Source organism: Globicephala melas, chromosome 10 (assembly GCF_963455315.2).
Source record: "Globicephala melas chromosome 10, mGloMel1.2, whole genome shotgun sequence".
NCBI classification, from domain to species: Eukaryota; Metazoa; Chordata; class Mammalia; order Artiodactyla; family Delphinidae; genus Globicephala; species Globicephala melas.
The window spans coordinates 27,734,693-27,756,438 of NC_083323.1; the positions used below are offsets into that span (position 1 = coordinate 27,734,693).

General features: G+C 38.6%; 1 long non-coding RNA gene across 1 annotated transcript in view; it reads right to left on the bottom strand.

The window, feature by feature from the left end:
- The window catches only part of LOC115853034 (uncharacterized), a 28,452-nt gene extending 11,004 nt beyond the window's left edge, over window positions 1–17,448 (bottom strand). Inside the window, exon 1 of the long non-coding RNA XR_009565475.1 lies at window positions 17,135–17,448. This is a non-coding gene — a long non-coding RNA (uncharacterized lncRNA). The remainder of the gene's footprint in view (window positions 1–17,134) is intronic.
- Window positions 17,449–21,746: the final 4,298 nt, after the last annotated feature.

The following is a 21,746-nucleotide window of genomic DNA, read 5'->3' on the forward strand; positions in this document are numbered from 1 at the left end:
GAACCCATTGATCTTATTTCATCAATCTGTCTGTGGTCTCAAATAAAAACAGTAAATAGTCTATCAGAATTTGAAGTGGGACAGTGAGATAGAGTAGCTTTCAGGCAATATAGTGGCTTTTCTTTTTTCTTTTTAAAAAAAAGGCATTAGACCCATGTAAAAAAACATAAGGAAGCAAAAGAGCCACTGAGTGAAGTGGGGGTGGGGAAGCTCTGTTTTTTTTCCCCAGGTATTTTATTCTTTTTGTTGCAGTGGTGAATGGGATTCTTTCCTGAATTTCTCTTTCTGATCTTTTGTTGTTAGTGTATAGGAATGCAAGAGATTTCTCTGCATTAATTTTGTATCCTGCAACTTTACCAAATTCATTGATTAGCTCTAGTAGTTTTCTGCTGGCGTCTTTAGGATTCTCTATGTATAGTATCATGTCATCTGCAAACAGTGACAGTTTTACTTCTTTTCCAATTTGGATTCCTTTTATTTCTTTTTCTTCTCTGATTGCTGTGGCTAGGACTTCCAAAACTATGTTGAGTAATAGTGGTGACAGTGGACATCCTTCTCTTCTTCCTGATCTTAGAGGAAATGCTTTCAGTTTTTCACCATTGAGAATGATGTTTGCTGTGGGTTTGTCATATGTGACCTTTTTTATGTTGAGGTAGGTTCCCTCTATGCCCGCTTTCTGGAGAGTTTTTATGATAAATGGGTGTTGAATTTTGTAAAAAGCCTTTTCTGCGTCTACTGAGATGATCATATGGTTTTTATCCTTCAGTTTGTTAATATGGTGTATCACATTGATTGATTTGTGTATATTGCACAATCCTTGCATTCCTGGGATAAACCCCACTTGATCATGGTGTATGATCCTTTTAATGTGCTGTTGGATTCTAGTTGCTAGTATTTTGTTGAGGATTTTTGCATCTATATTCATCAGTGATACTGGTCTGTAATTTTCTTTTTTTGAAGTATCTTTGTTTGGTTTTGGTATCAAGCTGATGGTGGCCTCATAGAATGAGTTTGGGAGTGTTCCTTCCTCTGCAATTTTTTGGAAGAGTTTGAGAAGGATAGGTGTTAGCTCTTGTCTAAATATTTGATAGAATTCACCTGTGAAGCCATCTGGTCCTGGACTTTTGTTTGTTGGAAGATTTTTAATCACCGTTTCAATTACATTACTTGTGATTGGTCTGTTCATATTTTCTATTTCTTCCTGGTTCAGTCTTAGCAGGATATATCTTTCTAAGAATTTGTCCATTTCTTCCACGTTGTCCATTTTATTGGCATAGAGTTGCTTGTACTAGTCTCTTAGGATGCTTTGTATTTCTGAGGTGTCCGTTGTAACTTCTCCTTTTTCATTTCTAATTTTATTGATTTGAGTCCTCTCCCTCTTTTACTTGATGAGGTTGTCTAGAGGTTTATCATTTTTGTTTTTCTTCTCAAAGAACCAGCTTTTAGTTTTATTGATCTTTGCTATTGTTTTCTTTGTTTCTATTTCATTTATTTCTGCTCTGATCTTTATGAGTTCTTTCCTTCTACTAACTTTGGGTTTTGTTTGTTCTTCTTTCTCTAGTTTCTTTAGGTGTAAGGGTAGATTGTTTATTTGAGATTTTTCTTGTTTCTTGAAGTGGGTTTGCATTGCTATAAACTTCCCTCTTAGAACTGCTTTTGCCGCATCCATAGGTTTTGGATCATCGTGTTTTCATTGAAATTTGTCTCTAGGTATTTTTTGATTTCCTCTTTGATTTCTTCAGTGATCTCTTGGTTATTTAGCAACGTATTGTTTAGCCTCCATGTGTTTGTGTTTTTTACATTTATTTCCCTGTAACTGATTTCTAATCTCATAGCACTGTGGTTGGAAAAGTTGCTTGATATGATTTCAGTTTTCTTAAATTTACCAAGGCTTGATTTGTGACCCAGGATGTGATCTATCCTGGAGAATGTTCACTTGAGAAGAAAGTGTAATCTGCTGTTTTTGGATGGAATGTCCTGTAAATATCAATTAACTCTATCTGATCTATTTTGTCATTTAAAGCTAGTGTTTCCTTATTAATTTTCTGTCTGGATGATCTGTCCATTGGTGTAAATGAGGTGTTAAAGTCCCCCACTATTATTGTGTTACTGTCGATTTCCTCTTTTAGAGCTGTTAGCTGTTGCCTTATGTACTGAGGTGTTCCTATGTTGGGTGCATATGTATTTATAATTGTTATATCGTCTTGTTGGATTGATCCCTTGACCATTATGTAGTGTCCTTCCTTGTCTCTTGTAACATTCTTTATTTTAAAGTCTATTTTATCTGATATGAGTATTGCTACTCCAGCTTTCTTTTGATTTCCATTTGCATGGAGTATCTTTTTCCATCCCCTCTCTTTCAGTCTCTATGTTTCCCTAGGTCTGAAGTGGGTCTCTTGTAGACAGCATATATATGGGTCTTGTTTTTGTATCCAGTCAGCGAGCCTGTGTCTTTTGGTTGGAGCATTTAATCCATTCACATTTAAGGTAATTATTGATATTTATGTTCCTATTACCATTTTCTCAATTATTATGGGTTTGTTTTTTTAGATCCTTTTCTTCTCCTGTGTTTCCCACTTAGAGAAGTTCCTTTAGCATTTGTTGTAGAGCTGGTTTGGTGGTGGTGAATTCTCTTAGCTTTTGCTTGTCTATAAAACCTTTGATTTCTCCATTGAATATGAATGAGATCCTTGCCAGGTAGAGTAATCTTGGCTGTAGGTTCTTCCCTTTCATCATTTTCAGTATATCATGCCACTCCCTCTGGATTGTAGAGTTTCTGCTGAGAAATCAGCTGTTGACCTTATGGGAGTTCCCTTGTATGTCATTTGTCATTTTTCCTTTGCTGCTTTCAGTAATTTTTGTGTCTTTAATTTTTGTCAGTGTGTTTACTATGTGTCTTGGCGTGTTCCTCCTTGGGTTTATCCTGCCTGGGACTCTCTGCACTTCCTAGACTTGGGTGGCTATTTCCTTTCCCATATTAGGGAAGTTTTCAACTATAATCTCTTCAAGTATTTTCTTGGGTCCTTTCTCTCTTCACCTTCTGTGACCCCTATAATATGAATGTTGTTACGTTTAATGTTGTCCCAGAGGTCTCTTAAGCTGCCTTCATTTCTTTTCATTCTTTATTCTGTTCCGCAGCAGTGAATTCCACCATTCTTTCCTCCAGGTCACTTATGCGTTCTTTGGCTCAGTTATTCTGCTATTGATTCCTTCTAGTGTATTTTTCATTTCAGTTATTGTATTGTTCATGTCTGTTTGTTTGTTCTTTAATTCTTCTAAGTCTTTGTTAAACATTTCTTGAATCTTTTCAATCTTTGCCTCCATTCTTTTTCAGAGGTCCTGGATCATCTTCACTATCATTATTCTGAATTCTTTTTTTGGAAAGTTGCCTGTCTCCACTTATTTAGTTGTTTTTCTGGGGTTTTATCTTGTTCCTTCATCTGATACAAAGTCCTCTGTTTTTTCATTTTGTCTGTCTTTCTGTGAATGTGGTTTTCCTTCCACATGCTGCAGAATTGTAGTTCTTCTTGCTTCTCTGGGGAAGCTCTTATACATACATTGAGACAGTGTTTCATCTTAGTAGTCAACTAATGAATGAAATAGAGAGCATTTGTCTGTATGTTTTCTCTTCAATCTATTGCGTATGTTTGTCCTTTTTTATAGAAAATATAGTCAATAATTCCCTTTCTGAACTGAAAGAGAATTAGTACAGGCTGCTAATAGCTTTTGTGTTTAGAAGTGTAACGTCTTCCTGGGAGTTATTTTATGGGAATTGCTTATGAATGCTGGGTTATAGATTTTTTCTTTCCTTTTCCTTTTCTTTCTTTTTTGTTTTAACTTAGAGCACTTAAACATGATATTAAAAAAAAATTTTATCTTGTCATAGAAATGTCAGCCACGTTTCAATTCACTCTAAGGCTTCCCCTAAAAGGAATGACTTTTACACATAACAATAGTGTTGTTTTTATAAGTGGTTGGTAATATCTGCAAATGTGTAAGGCATTAGTTTTCCAGGAGCTCTTTTCTCCCTGGTAACACACCAAGAAATACAGCGTGTTGTTATTTGAATTCTTTCGTATGCTCTGACTCCCAGATGAATTAAAATTCAACTTTAATGAGTAGCCGTTTATAGCTCAGGTGTGTATTTCCTAAGACTCTCTCAAAGGATATACAACTGCTATGTCTTTCTGAAAGACAATGAGCTGAATTTTAATTGGACCTTGCCTCTCCCAAGAGATCATTTTACCTCTACTCCAAGGCCATATATTATAAAGCTTTAGTATGAATTAGAACATGGAGCCCATGTTTGGGTTTAATATTTAAAGTTGAAGTTATGGCAGCTGACACCTGAGTCATTTCGGAAACTCCCAACCAAAATTTTATTTAATTTGAGTCCCTCAAAAAGTGAACACACACACACACCCATAACTTGCATGTCAAAATTCCATAAATTTTCAGATTATGAAAAACAGTTTGTTTTCTCAGGAAATAAGTCTCAAATGGGACTAGTTCCAAATTTTTCTTGTCTCAACCTCATTTTGACCTTGTCAGATGGATTTTAAAAAATGAAACAGTGGAAAAATTTATATATATACTAAAGACCTGCTGAGTCAAAACCCGGCCTGGGGGAACCTCATGTGGCACAGAATGAGTCTTTTCATTAGAGGGGTAGAGATGGAACCAAAGACCATCTGAGGCATGAGCACATCTACAGCTAGTCTCCCTCTGATCTAAGAAATAAATAAGACATCTTAAAGGAAAGCCAAAGAGTTGTGTGGCTAATCCACCAACACTAAATAACACAACCATATGTTTCTCTGTTCTTTGTAGCTTAAGAATCCATGTAATTTTCCTGAGGTAAATCAGACTATGAAGGCCAAGGTTAAAAATACTGTGAAAACATCCCAGAGCATACTGATGAGTGGAATTCACACTATAAACTCTTGGAGAAAAGCTCTGGGTGGGGACAGTGGACATCAGTCTTCTTAATTTTTTCCTCCTGGCATGGAATCTGCACACTGGAAATGAACTTGGGTAGAAGCATTTAAGGCTCAGTATTCTCCACCTACTGCCCCTGGACTACAGCTTCCTCTCTGTGAGCGGGGAAAGACTTGAGGAAAGAAGACAGGTTTTCTTGTCTAAGCCTGCCTGGAATAGTGCTTCTGCAAGACAGAACTGGGGGCTGGAGATGAGAAGTGGTGGTGGCCAGCCCCTCCCCGGGTGAAACCATATCCCTGGATGGGGAGCAAGGTGGAAAGGGACCCCTGCCTTCTTGGTGGCACATGCCTGGAGAAGAGCTTCCTTCACACTGAGCTGGGGAGAGGAGGTCTTTAAGAATTTGGCTTTTGGAGGTGTCAGCACAGCCATTTCTCACTGGGTACTCTGATCTGAACTGCTGGGTGCGAGGCCTCTGCATAAAGCACCCTGTGAACAAGTGAAACTAGACGAAGCATAAAGGAAAAGAAAAAAAAAAAGCAAGCTGCAAACCCTCTGAAAAAAACTGCCTCTGCACTTCTAGCTCCTCAGAGGTTGGTGTCTTCAGTGGAGTCTCCTATTGCAGGGGAACCTTCAAGATGGCAGAGGAGTAAGATGTAGAGATCACCTTCCTCCCCACAAATACAACAAAAATACATCTAAATGTGGAACAACTCCTACAGAACACCTACTGAATGCTGGCAGAAGACCTCACATTTCCCAGAAGGCAGGAAAATCCCCAATTCCTGGCTGTGTGGCTGACAGCATCTTGGTGCTCTGGCCTGGTGTCAGGCCTGAGCCTCCAAGGTGGGAGAGCCAAGTCCAGGACTTTAGACCACCAGAAACCTCCCAGCCCCATGTAATATCAATTGGCGAGAGCTCTCCCAGAGATCTCTGTCTCAACTCTAAGAGCCAGCCCCACCCAACGGTCATCAAGCTCCAGTGCTGGATGCCCCATGCCAAACAACTAGCAAGACAGGAACACAACCCCACCCATGAGCAGAGAGGCTAACTAAAATCATAATAAGGTCACAGACACCCCAAAAAACACCACCAGACATGTTGCTGCCCACAAGAAAGACAAGATCCAGCCTCATCTACCAGAACACAGGCACTAGTCCCCTCCACCAGGAAGCCTACACAAGCCACTGAACCAACCTGACCCACGGGGGGCAGACACAAAAAACAACGGGACTACGAACATGCAGCCTGCAAAAAGGAGACCTGAACAAAGTAAGTTAAACAAAATGAGAAGACACAGAAATATGCAGCAGATGAAGAAGCAACATAAAAACCCAGCAAACCAAACAAATGAAGAGGAAATAGGCAGTCTACCTGAAAAAGAATTCAGAGTAATGATAGTAAAGATGATCCCAAATCTTGGAAATAGAATGGAGAAAATACAAGAAATGTTTAACAAGTACCTAGAAGAACTAAAGAACAAACAAACAATGATAATTTAAAATACTTTAGAAGGAATCAATAACAGAATAACTGAGGCAGAAGAACGGATAAGTGATCTGGAAGATAAAATAGTGCGAATAAAGAAAAAGAATGAAAAGAATTGAGGACAGTCTCAAGACCTCTGGGACAACATTAAACGCACCAACATTTGAAGTATAGGGGTCCCAGAAGAAGAAGAGAAAAGGAAAGGGTCTGAGAAAATATTTGAAGAGATTATAGTTGAAAACTTACCTAACGGAAAGGAAATAGTCAGTGAAGTCCAGGAAGCACAGAGAGTCCCATCAGGATAAATCCAAGGAGAAACACTCCAAGATACATATTAATCAAACTATCAAAATTTAAATACAAAGAAAAAATATTAAAAGCAGCAGGGGAAAAGCAAAAAATAACATACAAGGCAATTCTCAGAAGATTAACAGCTGATGTTTCAGCAGAAACTCTGCAAGCCAGAAGGCAGTGGCAGGATATATTTAAAGCGCTAAAAGGGAAAAACGTACAACCAAGATTACTCTACCCAGCAACGATCTCATTCAAATTCGACAGAGAAATTAAAACCTTTATAGACAAACGAAAGCTAAGAGAATTCAGCACCATCAAACCAACTTTACAGCAAATGCTAAAGGAACTTCTCTAGTCAGGAAACAAAAGAAAAGGAAAAGACCTACAAAAACAAACCCAAAACAATTAAGAAAATGGTAATAGGAGAATACATATCGATAATTACCTTAAATGTAAATGGATTAAATATTCCAACCAAAAGACATAGACTGCCCAAATGGATACAAAAACAAGACCCATATATATGCTGTCTACAACAGACCCACTTCAGATCTAGGGACACATACAGACTGAAAGTGAAGGGGTGGAAAAAGGTATTCCATGCAAATGGAAATCAAAAGAAAGCTGGAGTAGCAATTCTCATATCAGAGTAAATAGACTTTAAAATAAACACTATTACAAGAAATGAAGAAGGACACTCCATAATGATCAAGGGATCAATCCAGGAATAAGATATAACAATTGTAAATATGCATGCTATATAGGAACACCTCAATATGTAAGGCAAATGCTAACAGCCATAAAAGGGGGAATCAACCGTAACACAGTCATAGTAGGGGACTTTAATACCCCACTTTCACCTAATACCCCACTTTCACCAAAGTGGACTTTCACCCCACAGATCAACCAAAATGAAAATAAATAAGGAAACACAAGCTTTAAATGATACATTAAACAAGATGGACTTATTGATATTTATAGGACATTCCATCCAAAAACAACAGAATACACTTTCTTCTCAAGTGTTCATGGAACATTCTCCAGGATAGATCATACCTTGGGTCACAAATCAAGGCTTGGTAAATTTAAGAAAATTGAAATCATATCAAGTATCTTTTCCAACCACAGCACTATGAGACTAGATATCAATTACAGGAAGAAATCTGTAAAAAATACAAACACATGGAGGCTAAACAGTACAATACTAAATAACCAAGAGATCACTGAAGAAATCAAAAAATACCTAGAAACAAATGGCAATGAAAACACAACCATCCAAAACCTATCGGATGCAGCAAAACCAGTTCTAAGAAGGACGTTTATAGCAATACAATCCTACCTCAAGAAACAATAAAAATCTCAAATAAACAACCTAACCTTACACCTAAAGCAATTGAGGAAAGAAGAACAAAAAAACCCCAAAGTTAGCAGAAGGAAAGAAATCATAACGATCAGATCAGAAATAAATAAACAAGAAATGAAGGAAACAATATCAAGGAAACAAAACAAGATCAATAAACCTAAAAGCTTGTTCTTTGAGAAGATAAACAAAATTGAAAAACCACGAGCCAGACTCCTCAAGAAAAAAAAAGAATAGACTCAAGTCAACAGAATTAGAAATGAAAAAGGATAAATAACTGACACTGCATAAATACAAAGGATCATGAGACATACTACAAGCAACTATACACGAATGAAATGGACAACCTGGAAGAAATGGACAAATTCTTAGAAAAGCACAACCTTCTGAGACTGCACCAGGAAGAAATGGAAAATTTAAACAGACCAATCACAAGCACTGAAATTGAGACTGTGATTAAAAATCTTCCAACAAACAAAAGCCCAGGACCAGATGACTTCACAGGCAAACTCTATCAAACATTTAGAGAAGAGCTAACACCTATCCTTCTCAAACTCTTACAAAATATAGCACAGGTAGGAACACTCCCAAATTCATTCTGTGAGGCCACCATCACCCTGATATCAAAACCAGACAAAGATGTCACAAAGAAAGAAAACTACAGGCCAATATCACTGATGAACACAGATGCAAAGATGCTCAACAAAATACTAGCAAACAGATCCAACCGCACATCAAAAGGGTCATATACCATGATGAAGTGTGGTTTTTCCCAGGAATGTAAGGATTCTTCAATATATGCAAATCATTCAATGTGATACACCATATAACAAATTGAAGGATAAAAACCATATGATCATCTCAATAGATGCAGAAAAAGCTTTTGACAAAATTCAACAACTATTTATGATAAAAACCCTCCAGAAAGTAGGCATAGAGGGAACCTACCTCAACATAATAAACGCCATATATGATAAATCCACAGCCAACATCATTCTTAATGGTGAAAAACTGAAACCATTTCCTCTAAGATCATGAAGAAGACAAGGTTGCCCACTCTCACCACTGTTATTCAACATAGTTTTGGAATTTTTAGCCATGGCAATCAGCGAAGAAAAAGAAATAATAGGAATCCTAATTGGAAAAGAAGAAGTAAAACGGTCCGTGTTTGCAGATAACATGATACTATACATAGAGAATCCTATAGATGCTACCAGAAAACTACTAAAGCTAATTAATAAATTTGGTAAAGTAGCAGGATACAAAATTAATGCACAGAAATCTCTTGCATTCCTATACTCTAACAATGAGAAATCTGAAAGAGAAATTAAGGAGATACTCCCACTTACCATTGCAACAAAAAGAATAAAATACCTAGGAATAGGGCTTCCCTGGTGGCGCAGTGGTTGAGAGTCCGCCTGCCGATGCAGGGGACACGGGTTCGTGCCCCGGTCTGGGAAGATCCCACATGGTGCGGAGTGGCTGGGCCTGTGAGCCATGGCCGCTGAGCCTGTGCGTCCGGAGCCTGTGCTACGTAATGGGAGAGGCCACAACAGTGAGAGGCCCGTGTACCGCAAAAAAAAAAAAAAAAAAAAAACCTAGGAATAAACCTACCTAAGGAGACAAAAGACGTGTATGCAGAAAATTATGAGACACTGATGAAAGAAATTAAAGATGATACAAACAGATGGAGAGATATACCATGTTCTTGGATTGGAAGAATCAACATTGTGAAAATTACTTTACTACCCAAAGCAATCTACAGATTCAGTGCAATCCCTATCAGACTACCAATGGCATTTTTCAGAGAGGTAGAACAAAAAATTTCACAATTTGTATGGAAAAACAAAAGATCCTGCATAGCCAAAGTCATCTTGAGAAAGACAAAAGGAGCTGGAGGAATCAGGCTCCCTGACTTCAGGACTATACTACAAAGCTACAGTAATCAAGACAGTATGATATTGGCACAAAAACAGAAATATAGATCAATGGAACAGGATAGAAAGCCCAGAGATAAACCATGCACATATGGTCACCTTATCTTTGATAAAGGAGGCAAAAATATACAATGGAGAAAAGACAGCCAGTTCAATAAGTGGTGCTGGGAAAACTGGACAGCTACATGTAAAAGAATGAAATTAAAACACTTCCTAACACCATACACAAAAATAAACTCAAAATGATTTAAAGATATAAATATAAGACCAGACAGTATAAAACTCTTAGAGGAAAACATAGGCAGAACACTCTATGACATAAAGCAAGATCCTTTTTGACTCACCTCCTAGACAAATGGAAATAAAAACAAAAATAAGCAAATGGGACCTAATGAAACTTAGAAGCTTTTGCACAGCAAAGGAAACCATAAACAAGTTGAAAAGACAACCCTCAGAATGGGAGAAAATATTTGCAAACGAAGCAACTGACAAAGGATTAGTCTCCAAAATACACAAGCAGCTTATGCAGCACAATATCACAAAAACAAACAACCCAATCCAAAAATGGGCAGAAGACCTAAGCAGACATTTCTCCAAAAAAGATATACAGATTGCCTACAAATACATGAAAGGATGCTCAACACCACTAATCATTAGAGAAATGCAAATCAAAACTACAATGAGATATCACCTCACACCAGTCCGAATGGCCATCACCATAAAATCTACAAACAATAAATGCTGGAGAGGGTGTGGAGAAAAGGGAACCCTCTTGCACTGTTGGTGGGAATGTAAATTGATACATCCACTATGGAGAACAGTATGGAGGTTCCTAAAAAAAAGTAAAAGTAGAACTACCATATGACCCAGCAATCACACTACTGCTCATATACCCTGAGAAAACCGTAATTCAAAAATAGACATGTATCACAATGTTCATTGCAGCACTATTTACAGTGACATGGAAGCAACCTAAGTGTCCACTGACGGATGAATGGATAAAGATGTGGCACATATATATACAATGGAATATTACTCAGCCATAAAAAGGAATGTAATTGTTGTTTGTAATGAGGTGGATGGATATAGAGTCTGTCATACACAGTGAAGTAAGTCAGAAAGAGAGAAACAAATACTGTATGCTAATGCATATATATGGAATCTAAAAAGAAAAAAAAAGATTCTGATGGACCTAGGGGCAGGAGAAGAATAAAGACGCAGATGTAGAGAATGAACTTGAGGAAACGGGGAGGGGAAGGCTAAGCTGGGACGGAGTGAGAGAGTAGTATTGCCATATATACACTGCCAAATGTAAAATAGATAGCTAGTGGGAAGCAGCCGCATAGCACAGGGAGATCAGCTCTGTGCTTTGTGACCTTCTATAGGGGTGGGATAGGGAGGATGGGAGGGAGGCACAAGAGGGCAGGGATATGGGGATATATGTATACATGTAGCTGTTTCACTTTGTTATAAAGCAGAAACTAACACCATTTTAAAGCAATTGTACTCCAATAAAGATGTGTGATAAAAAAAAATGCTTAAGGGTCAGTGTTACGGTCTGGACTTATAATAAAATGGACATTTGTGTATTACTTATAGTTAAGATTAACTTTTTTTGTCCTGGAAAATTTAAGTGGTATACTTATTGCAGATTTGAATGTTTTAGAAATACGGATTTTTTTTCCCCTTAAATTTGTAGACATAGACTTGGTTTGGCAACCAGGTACCAATGATAAAGAATATGTCTCTTAGTTTTCTGAGATGTGGTTTCTTCATTTATAATATTAGGGGATTGAAGTAAGTGATCTCTAGACCAGTTAGAATTACAACATTTAATGGTTCTAAATTTCTGTAGCTTTTTCTCTATTTATACATCTCTAGATTTCAGCATTTTTCTGCCATGAAGTAAAGGACTATTTGGATTACACACTCAGTGCTGGAATCTTAGACAGGCTTCAGTTTGTCTATTTATTTCTACTTAATTATCTTCCTCTGATTAGGACTTATTGCTTTACCTTCCTTTTCTTTATCTCTCAGTGGTATCAAATCTTCTCAGTAACTAGGCTCAAAACCTTGAAGTTTTCCTGAATATATTCATTCTCCTTTGTCCCTAACATTAAATCAATCACACAATTCTGTTGGGTGCACCTCTGTGACGGATAAGACTAGTTTTACAGAACAGAATAATAGGATTGCAGAATTGGAGTGGACTCCATTTTTTGGTTCACAGATTTTACGGCATTGCTTTGATGATCTGAAGAAATACATTCACCATCTCCCCAGGAGGAGTGTGGGGAACACTATATATATATACATATAAAAATTTTGCATATAATTTCTAGGGATTCAACTTCATGAAGTTCACCTATGGATCTCAAATTAAGAATCCCTCAACTAGGCCAAATGTCTCCAAAAGTGGTATTTCACTCAGGAACAACCCTAGTGGATAGCTCTCCGTATCTGCTAGTGATTAATGTGCTCAATCCTTTTGGAGCTTTCTCTGCGCTTGTTTGTAATTTTATTGTTGGAAACTTCGCTTAAGGTTAAAATTTCTTTGTCTATACCTTCCAGTTCACCCTAGGTCTTCAGTTTTTGAAGACATCTTCCATATCCATCCAGATCTTCTATTTTTCATGTTAAATATTTACCATCTCTTCAACCATGCCTTTTATTACATGGCTTCCAGACTCTTCATTCTCCTGGTCATCTTTCTCTAGACACTCGTCAGTATTTTTATTTAATTTTGTTTCCTTAAGATGAGTAACATTCTTCATAGGTGATATGAATAACCAATGCAAAGTTCTTAGAAAATATTTTTCAATAATGGCATCCAGCTTTGACTGAGGTCTTGGCTCTGCTGTTTGCTAGCCATTTTGACCTAGTGCTGGTTACTTAATCTCCTCCGTTTTCTCATCTGTAAAATGGGAATAGTTACACCATCATTATAGGTTTGTTACCTTAGCACATACGAGGTACTCAATAAATGACAGATGTTACTTTTATTGTTAATTCAGTTTAAGATTACTTAGGATATTTTGGAGGTTACATCACATCTGATGATGGACAATAGAAATCTCCAAAATATTTTTAACGAGTACTAAGCTTGGCCTCTCTTACCCCAAAGCTATATTAATTTTTAAAACTTAAATGCAGAATTTCATAAGTAATTAGTATTGCTAAATTTTATCATATTGGGTTTGGTCCACATGCTAGGCTCCTAAGATGCTACTGAATCCTGATCCTGTTATTCAATACGTTACCTGTCCTTCCCGGTTTGTGATCTCCAGTCAGGTATAGGGCCAGGGACTAAGCTCAGCAGCACACATTAGCCACTTCTCCCCAAGTGGACTTTAATTCACTGAACAACTCTATCAGGACCTTCAAGACCAGAGTTTGTCATACACCTTGCTGACAATATGATATACTATGCATCTGGGATTCCCCTGATCTAACTAGAAAAAAAAAAAAAGCAAAGAAAGAAAATGATGTTAGTGTGATATGAGGTGCACTGCGTGAACTCACTATGACTCAATTGTTTGAGTTTTTTTCCAAGTCCCCTAAGTCAAAACAAAACTGTGTAAAGAAGGCAGGGAATGTACCTTATTTCTACAGAGCCTAACAGATTTTGTGGTACTTCCCTAAGCGTATGACAGATCGCTTCTTTGACTCTCAGATCAGAGTGAAGACAATTTCAAGGGCAAGTAGAGGAAGAAAGCCTGGGTCTTCAACACATGGTCTAGTTCTCTTGCAAATACAGTATCTCTCGGTTCTTCCAAAGAACCTCCAGGGACCATGGCATGGAGATCATCAGAATCTCCAAGGAAAAGTGTGGATAGCCAGCTGTGAGTCTTCTCTCCTTGCCCGACTCTCTGATCCTCCCAAGCTCAGGAACAGGAGAAGGAAAAATAATAAACTTGGCATTCATACCTTCCAAAAGATCTGCTAAACTGAAACTCTGAGAACTCCTTCAACAATCTTTATGAATGAAAAAATTTTTTTAAAGTTCCTTAGATGAATTTTCCAAACATCTTTCAGTGCTGGGGAAAAAAAAAAAAAAAAAAGGACTCAATGCTAATACCCTTCACATGAGCTCAGTCTATTTTGCTCTTGCCTCCAGCTGTTGCATGAGTTAGGGTCATATTTGGAAGGACAGCTCATTTGGCTGGGAAGGTTGTGGAAGGGAGTGTGGAAGAGGAGAGGTGCAGAGATGCCAGACAGGCGGGCGAGCCAGCAGACGCATGTGGACAGGCTCAGCGAGCTCCTCTTACTGTTGGAGTGTGGCTGCCTGAAATGGAATCTAAGGATCTGGTCTCGGGAGTGCAGGAGGACCGTGGCCTCTCTGTGAACCTGACAGTGGACTCTCCTAGAAAGCACTTTTTCTCAAGGTCCCTGACTCTTAGGGGGTCCTTCGCTTCGAATTTAAATTAATTGAGAGCTCTGTTAATTGAGTGCACCTTCCTATCCCTGCCATCTGCAAAGAAAAGGACATTCAAAAAGTTTTCCTCTTATTAGAGCCTGTCCTGAAGTTTTAAGGTATGATCAAATGTAAGATAGGAAAAGTTTCACTTTCTCCAGAGGAAGATGCAATAGCCAATCAATATATCTCTCTTATCTTAACCTAGACTTTTACTTAAAGCAAATAACAAATGTCCAAAAACATCTGGCTCTCATTTCCTGGATAAAATGCAGGAATGAATTAGATTCCCCCAATACATAAACTTCTCTCCACAAATTAGCACATGGAATAAGGCAGTGATCCTTTCAAGTAAGTATTTAGTATATAAAAATGAATGACCCTCAAAGAGCACATAAGCATCCTAGGACATAGCAAGGAATTAATTTAGCTCTCCCAAATTCCTCCTTTTCAGGAATACATTAAACTGTGGATGAAATTGGCACTCTGAGTCTTTATGACATTTGAAAAGGTGGTTTTTAAGTGGTATTTATCAAATTGTATGGCCTAGGGCCACGTTCTTATGACTCAAGTTCCTAATCTGGAAAAAAAAAAAAAAATCACCTAGTTCCTATCTGGCATACTTGTGAGTAGTAAAGATACCACATATAAGCACAGTTCCAAAGGGTGCCCTTAACAAATGACAGCTGACCATTCTTCTAATTAAGAGACAGTGAGAAGCAATGACCTGGGCACTGGCCTTGTAGATGCCTGCAGTTCTGTTGCAGAGACCTACTGGGGTTCCCCCTTGGCTAAACTGTCTTATAGTAAATGCTGTTGGTACTTTAGTCAGAAATTCCTCTTGAGTTGATCCCATGCTGAACCTGTTATATGCTTATTTCCATTAATTTTAAGAAATATTGTTTATTTGAATTTTGGAGATCATGGAAAGCATCTATTTAAAGTGGTTTTCCTCCCAGTCCATCTGGGATTGTAAGGACTTCAGCCATTCCTGAACATCACAAAATGGTAGTGAGTGATTTTAGCTTTGGCTCAGGAAAGGCTACCAGAGTCCAGGAGATGGTTGGAAAGATGGACCCATAGGAGAATGTGTTTGTTTTCTTCAGCTGTGAATGCTTTTGGACCTTGGGGCAGTGAGTCATTACTGACCGAACCCAATTAAGAGATAGGAACTGAATTTAAAACTGAGATATTTGAGGAAGGCCATCTCATGTTCCTTCAGGTCACACACAGCAGCAGCAATAAAAGGTGATGATAATATAGGGAGGTAGAATAAGAGACCTAGAAAACAATATTCCTTAACTTGGGTTTTCATTTATAGACATGAGAAAAAAAAAATGAAGGAAATATTTCAAATTTTATCTTCTTCCTTCAACTTCTCTATCTGCCTCTTTGAGATTATAAAAATCAGCAGATTCCATTGGGGGAATAAGTGTTTTGAAGACGTAATCCACTGATCATTTCTTCTGACTTGACATGTTTAGCTAGACAAAATCAATACTTCTTAGAGTGGCAATGGCTTTGTAAAAAACTAACACAACTGGGTGACATGAAGCATAAGGGGATAAAAGAATCCTGTAGACAAAGTCCCTCTTTATTCCTTACCCTATCTTTGTTTAAAAATCATATGTGTATGGATATATTGGATATATTAAGTTACCAAATTTACGGAGGTCAGGGCAAAAAAGAATTTTTTTTTTTTTCCAATGCATTTACTTGCCAACCAAGCTGCCTTAAGTGGCACACACGAAAACAAACAATCTTAGTTTTAAACCAAGCAGAAGAGATTGAAAATATAACTCTGTTAAACATCAAAAGTCCCATCCATGTTTTAAAGAAGTTGCTTATTTTAGCATATTTAGGAAACAGTGCCCCTGCTTAATACATTTACATTACATCAGCTCACAGGCTTTATTCCCTGCTATTCAAAGAGTACAGTATTTCAACTGGAGAACTCGAAACAAACACAAACAAAGGCTTTCAAAAATGTTTAATCCCTTCAGAGAAAACATTAAGGGACAATCACTTCTTCATTTTGATTGTCACCTGGATTCAAAACTGTGCAACCAGAGATGGTTTCAGACGGACAGATGGCCCTGGCAGTTAAGAGGGATGGGGGTGGGAAAAGGAATAAATGAATACTCTGTTTTCTGTATAAGCAAATAAAAGAGAAGAGGAAACGAAAGAAATGAGCCAGCCACAGTTGAATCAGAGAGTCCCTCTAAACATACCTTGACTTTCCTATAAGAGATCTACTGTCCCATGAGCCAGTTCAGCATCAGCCCAGATGCAGATACTCCTGCCGCTGAACCTAAGAATGCTTGCCTCTCAGAGATTAACACTGCCTGTTTGCCTGATTCACACAGAGGTTGCTGAAACTTGAAAATGCTGTGTGCGATAACCAGTAATGGAATGCTGACCCAGTCAGGGGACTTGAATCTCCCTCCTTTTATTGGAGTGAATTGCAGCATTTGGTCAAGTGAACAAGGCATGCAAAGACCCCGCTTCCCCACGCGCTGTGGGGAACTGAGCCTGGGGGGAGGGGAGGTTGAGATGACGTCGACATTGGTGGTGGGGAAAATACATTTGAATGCTGGCTGCTGAATGGTGCTGGGCACCATAGCTTTTGTTTACTTCATCTTCCATGTGAAGATCGCAGCTGTTTTCTTTCAGTAAAAAAAGGAGTAGAAGAATGGAGCAACCTACCTCACATTTTTCCCCTCCTCCAAATGTTCCTGGAGCCCAACAGCTGTCTTTGCAAAATCCTGCCACTCAGGATTGGAATGGCTGTACATAATCAAGAATGGAGTGGTGAAGCTGAGATTGTTGGCTGGCTCCAGGCGGCAGGTGGGAAGGAACTGTTCTCTTAATGGGCTCACATGGTCGGCTCCTGCGGGGATTGACTCAAAAAAAGGAAAAAAAAGTATTTAAAGGAGGCGATGAAGGAAAGTTGAATACACTCGTCTTGTATTTCATACTTATAGATCTGAATGGCTGAGAAGCATGAATTTACTGGTTGTTAGAGCTGGAAGGGATTTGAAAGGTCCTCTTGTCTAGGAGTTTTCAAATTATTTTTAGCAGCAGATTTTTTTTTTTTTTTTTTTTTTTTTTGCCCAAACACATCTTGGACCAGGAGCATCATGTCATAAATGAAAATACCTACATAGAACAAACAGGAGCATCAGTGGTGGAAAAGTGGTGAAGTATAAGGAAAGCAGCTCCGGTAACAAATGATGTCAGTGCTGGGAACACAGTAGGAGTGGTGGGGACTGTGGCAAACTGGATGCCCGGAGGAGGCAACTGCTGTTCCCTTCAAGTATATTGTCGTCTTTGCCAGGTGGGGATTCATTCATCCTTTCATTCCTTGAACAAATACTTATTACGTGCTTACTACATGCCAGGCACAGTTTTAAGCACATATAAAATAGACAAGGTCCCTGCTTTCTTAGTGCTTATACTCTAGGGAAGCAGACAGCAGACAAAAAAGGGAATACATAAAAACATACATATTTGTGAGTAGTGATAAATGCCAAGAAAAGTGAAACAGGGTAGGAGATAGGGAGTAACTGGAAAAGGAGGTATTAGAGAGAACTGTCCAGGAGGGACTATTTTTGTGCTACTTGGTTTATTTTATTTTATTTGTGCTACTTGTTTTTTATTTTATTGGAGTAAGGTTGATTTATAATGTTGTGTTAGTTTCTACCGTACAGCAAAGTGAATCAGTTTTACATATACATATATTCGCTCTTTTTAAGATTCTTTTCCCATATAGGCCATTACAGAGTACTGAGTAGAGTTCCCTGTGCTGTACAGTAGCAGGAGGCACTGTTAAGGGAGTACACGATAGCAGAGAATTAAATGATGGGAAGGAATGAACTGTGCGCAGATCTGGAGGTGGGGTGGGAGTGGGGGTGAAGTTGGGGTGATGAACATTCTAGGGAGTGGAAAAGAGAGTGTGAACATCCTGAGGCAGGCTTTGCTGTTCCCTACCACACCCACTAACTGAGCACAGTTTGGAATTCTATGCCAGTTCAATCTTTTCTGTTTACACTGGATAGACCAGAGAGGTGAAGATGCTTGTCCAAGGCCACACAGGAATGTGCTGGGACTGGAACTGAGGTCTTGCAACTTCCACCCAGTCCAGTGCCCTTTTTCTTAAAAAATGTGTTCACTCAACATTTTCTCCCATGCCCTAAGCGTGGGGTAGTCTCAATAGACTCTACATGACCAACGCTGGAATGACTAATGAACCGCAACACATATAGTAGCAATTTCCAATTAGAAATTCAAGGAAAACATTTAAATTTTCAGAGTTCTGTCCCAATTCGCCTAGCGAATTTCTACCTCGGGATATAATTCTGTGTTGTTTACAGCCTTATCATCTTTTCTATGCTTTTTGTGAATATGATGACAGTTTAAGTCATTTACTCTTATCCAATGGATTAAATCCTACAGCAAGAGAGGAGTCTGGAATATAGAAAAAAAATCCAAGTTGCTAGTAAAGAGAACAAAAAATATCAGCTAAGTCTGACCAATTTCATTGAGGCATACTGGCTCAAATGAACCAGTTATCTCACATTCTTAGTTCATTTTCCACTCAAACGTTAGGTTAGCCAGGAGATGAACTAACAGTCTTTGATTATCTCTGGGTTCAAAGAACAGAATACAACAGATTGCTTCTGCTCAGTCAACCAAGTTCTTGCTTTCCAGTCACCCTGACATCAACTTCAGGTGGAAAAAGAATATTACATATCAGAATGGATAAAACTTGATGCCCGGGGTAGACCCCTCTTCCTCACCCTTTCCTTTCCACATGGGCTATACCCAGAACCAAGGCTAGACTTTGCCTGTTTTGCCTGTTTTTTTTATATATATATATATATATATATATATATATATTTGTTGTTGTTGTTGTTGTTGTATGCGGGCCTCTCACCGTTGTGGCCTCTCCCGTTGTGGAGCACAGGCTCTGGACGCACAGGCTCAGCGGCCGTGGCGGGCCTAGCCGCTCTGCAGCATGTGGAATCTTCCCGGACCGGGGCACGAACCCGTGTCCCCTGCATTGGCTGGCGGACTCGCAACCACTGTGCCACCAGGGAAGCCCAATATATATTTTTTTTAATTCAGGTATAGTTGCTTTACAATGTTGTGCTAGCTTCTGCTGCACAGCAAAGTGAACCAGCTATATAGACTTTGCCTGTTTTGAAGGAACTTGACTTACAGACTGGCTCCAAGACAAAAATGCATATTCATCTTCTGGAACAGGGCAAAATATTCTCTGATAGTAACAACCTACAGGTCCTCTTTTCTCATTTCTTAAATACAATAAAATTTGTCTTTCATTCCCACTGTAGTTTAAAAAAAAAAAAACACATAAGGGTTGAAGAATCACAGAGGGAAATTTACTCAAAAGAATCTTTTTCTGTGTTTAGTTTTTCTCTCTATTCGGGGGATATGAAAGGTAGAATTATGCCCCCACTCAGTGAAATCTTTTGAAATGTGATTAGACTTTCCCGAATCTTCTAGATAACACTAAAGGAAATCGGTAGAGATCTTCCCAGGCGAAAGGAGTTTGACTAGCTAATGTATCATTCATTTTGTTTAACCAATTAGAAGGTAGTCGGTTGTTAAATATTTGCTATAATTCATCCTTGGGTGTTTCTAGACACTTCAGTGGCATATTTTATTTGTGAATATCAATAACAATGGCAATGCCCAAGGAGGAAGAACAAACTATAAATTATAATTTAGGTTTCTCTTTTATTAAAAGTATAGTGGAAAATTTTCTTGAGATAGACATGGACTATGGGTTGGACATATCTCAGAAACCTGTTTGATTTTGTATCTGTGCTTTGGGCTTATTTCAATTTAATTAAATCTATGAATTATTTAATTAAGAATTTACTCTAATTTAGTGGATATTACAGTGGGGGAGGTAGGGAAATGTGGGTGCAGTTCTTATGGTTGCCAGTAGTCTCCACAGGTATTGGACTAACCCATAAAATAATACAAGTATCATCAACTACTACAAAATTTGTACTACAAACATTCAAAAGGCTAAAATTACTGGAGAAGAAAGAATTCATGGAAAATTAAGGTTGGGCTGGGTCTGAAATCATGGGTAGGATTTGGATCTGTGGAGAGAATTGAAACAGCAGACAGACAAGCAATGACCAAGACGCAAAGCAGCAGTGGGCATGCCCTCTATATGAAGGGCTATGGAGAGGATGCATGATAGATACTAATAAGGCATGTTACATCATGGAGAAACTTGAATCTCAGGGAGAGAATCTTGCCTTGTTTTGAGAGGCACTGGAGAAACGTTGCTGGAGGCTTTGAGAAGATCACACTGACAGTGATATACAGAAAAAAATGGAGGGAGGGAGGATCAAAATTTCAAAAATCACTTGGAAACTTATTATAACATTCCTACGTAAGTGGCCCAAAAATAGTGGTCAGAAAAAGAAAAGAGATCTAAAGAAAAAGAAGATCGTAGAGTGGTGCTTGACTCCATTATACATTTATTCACATGTATGATTTGGATACGTCTCTGCTGTAGCTATAAATATCCAATACTGCCCCTGCCTTCACAGGGCATAAACTCTAGGAGACCATAACCAGGACTGAGTTTGAGACCTATGTGTGGATTTTTAGCAAAGCATTATGTCAAATGACTCTTGCAGAAAGTGAGACAGAGTCCAGAAAAATAATGAAAGCACATTAGAAGTGTTTAGGATGCCCTTAGAGAGCTTGGTCAGCATGTAGGAAAAAGACCAAGGAATAAGATGTGCTTGGTGAGCCTTCATCTCCACCAGCCTCAGCGATGGGTTGAAGGTTTACCACTGAACCTCCAAAGCTCCATTCCAAAATCCCAGTCATCTTTTTGGTATCAAAGTGGTGGGGAAAGCCCTGGAGCAGTGGTCATAAGTCTCCAGATTTGAGTTTTAACTCTGCTACTTGCTTAGTAGTATGATCTTGGGAAGCCAGTCTCATTCAACTTCTTCATGTATAAAATGAGACTAATACCACCTGCCTGGCAAACTCAGAGGGTTGTCAGGAAGATCGAAGGAGAAAATATATATTAATGCCACTAGGGCATAATGATGATGATGAGGGAGTAGAGGAGAATGAAGAGCTCTCCTTGGTAACTGTTTGCCTTGTCCTAATTATCAGGGTGTGATATTTTTATTTTATTTTATTTTTAAATTTTTTTTGTGGTACATGGGCCTCTCAGTGTTGTGGCCTTCTCATTGCAGAGCACAGGCTCCGGACGCACAGGCCCAGCGGCCATGGCTCACAGGCCTAGCCGCTCCGCGGC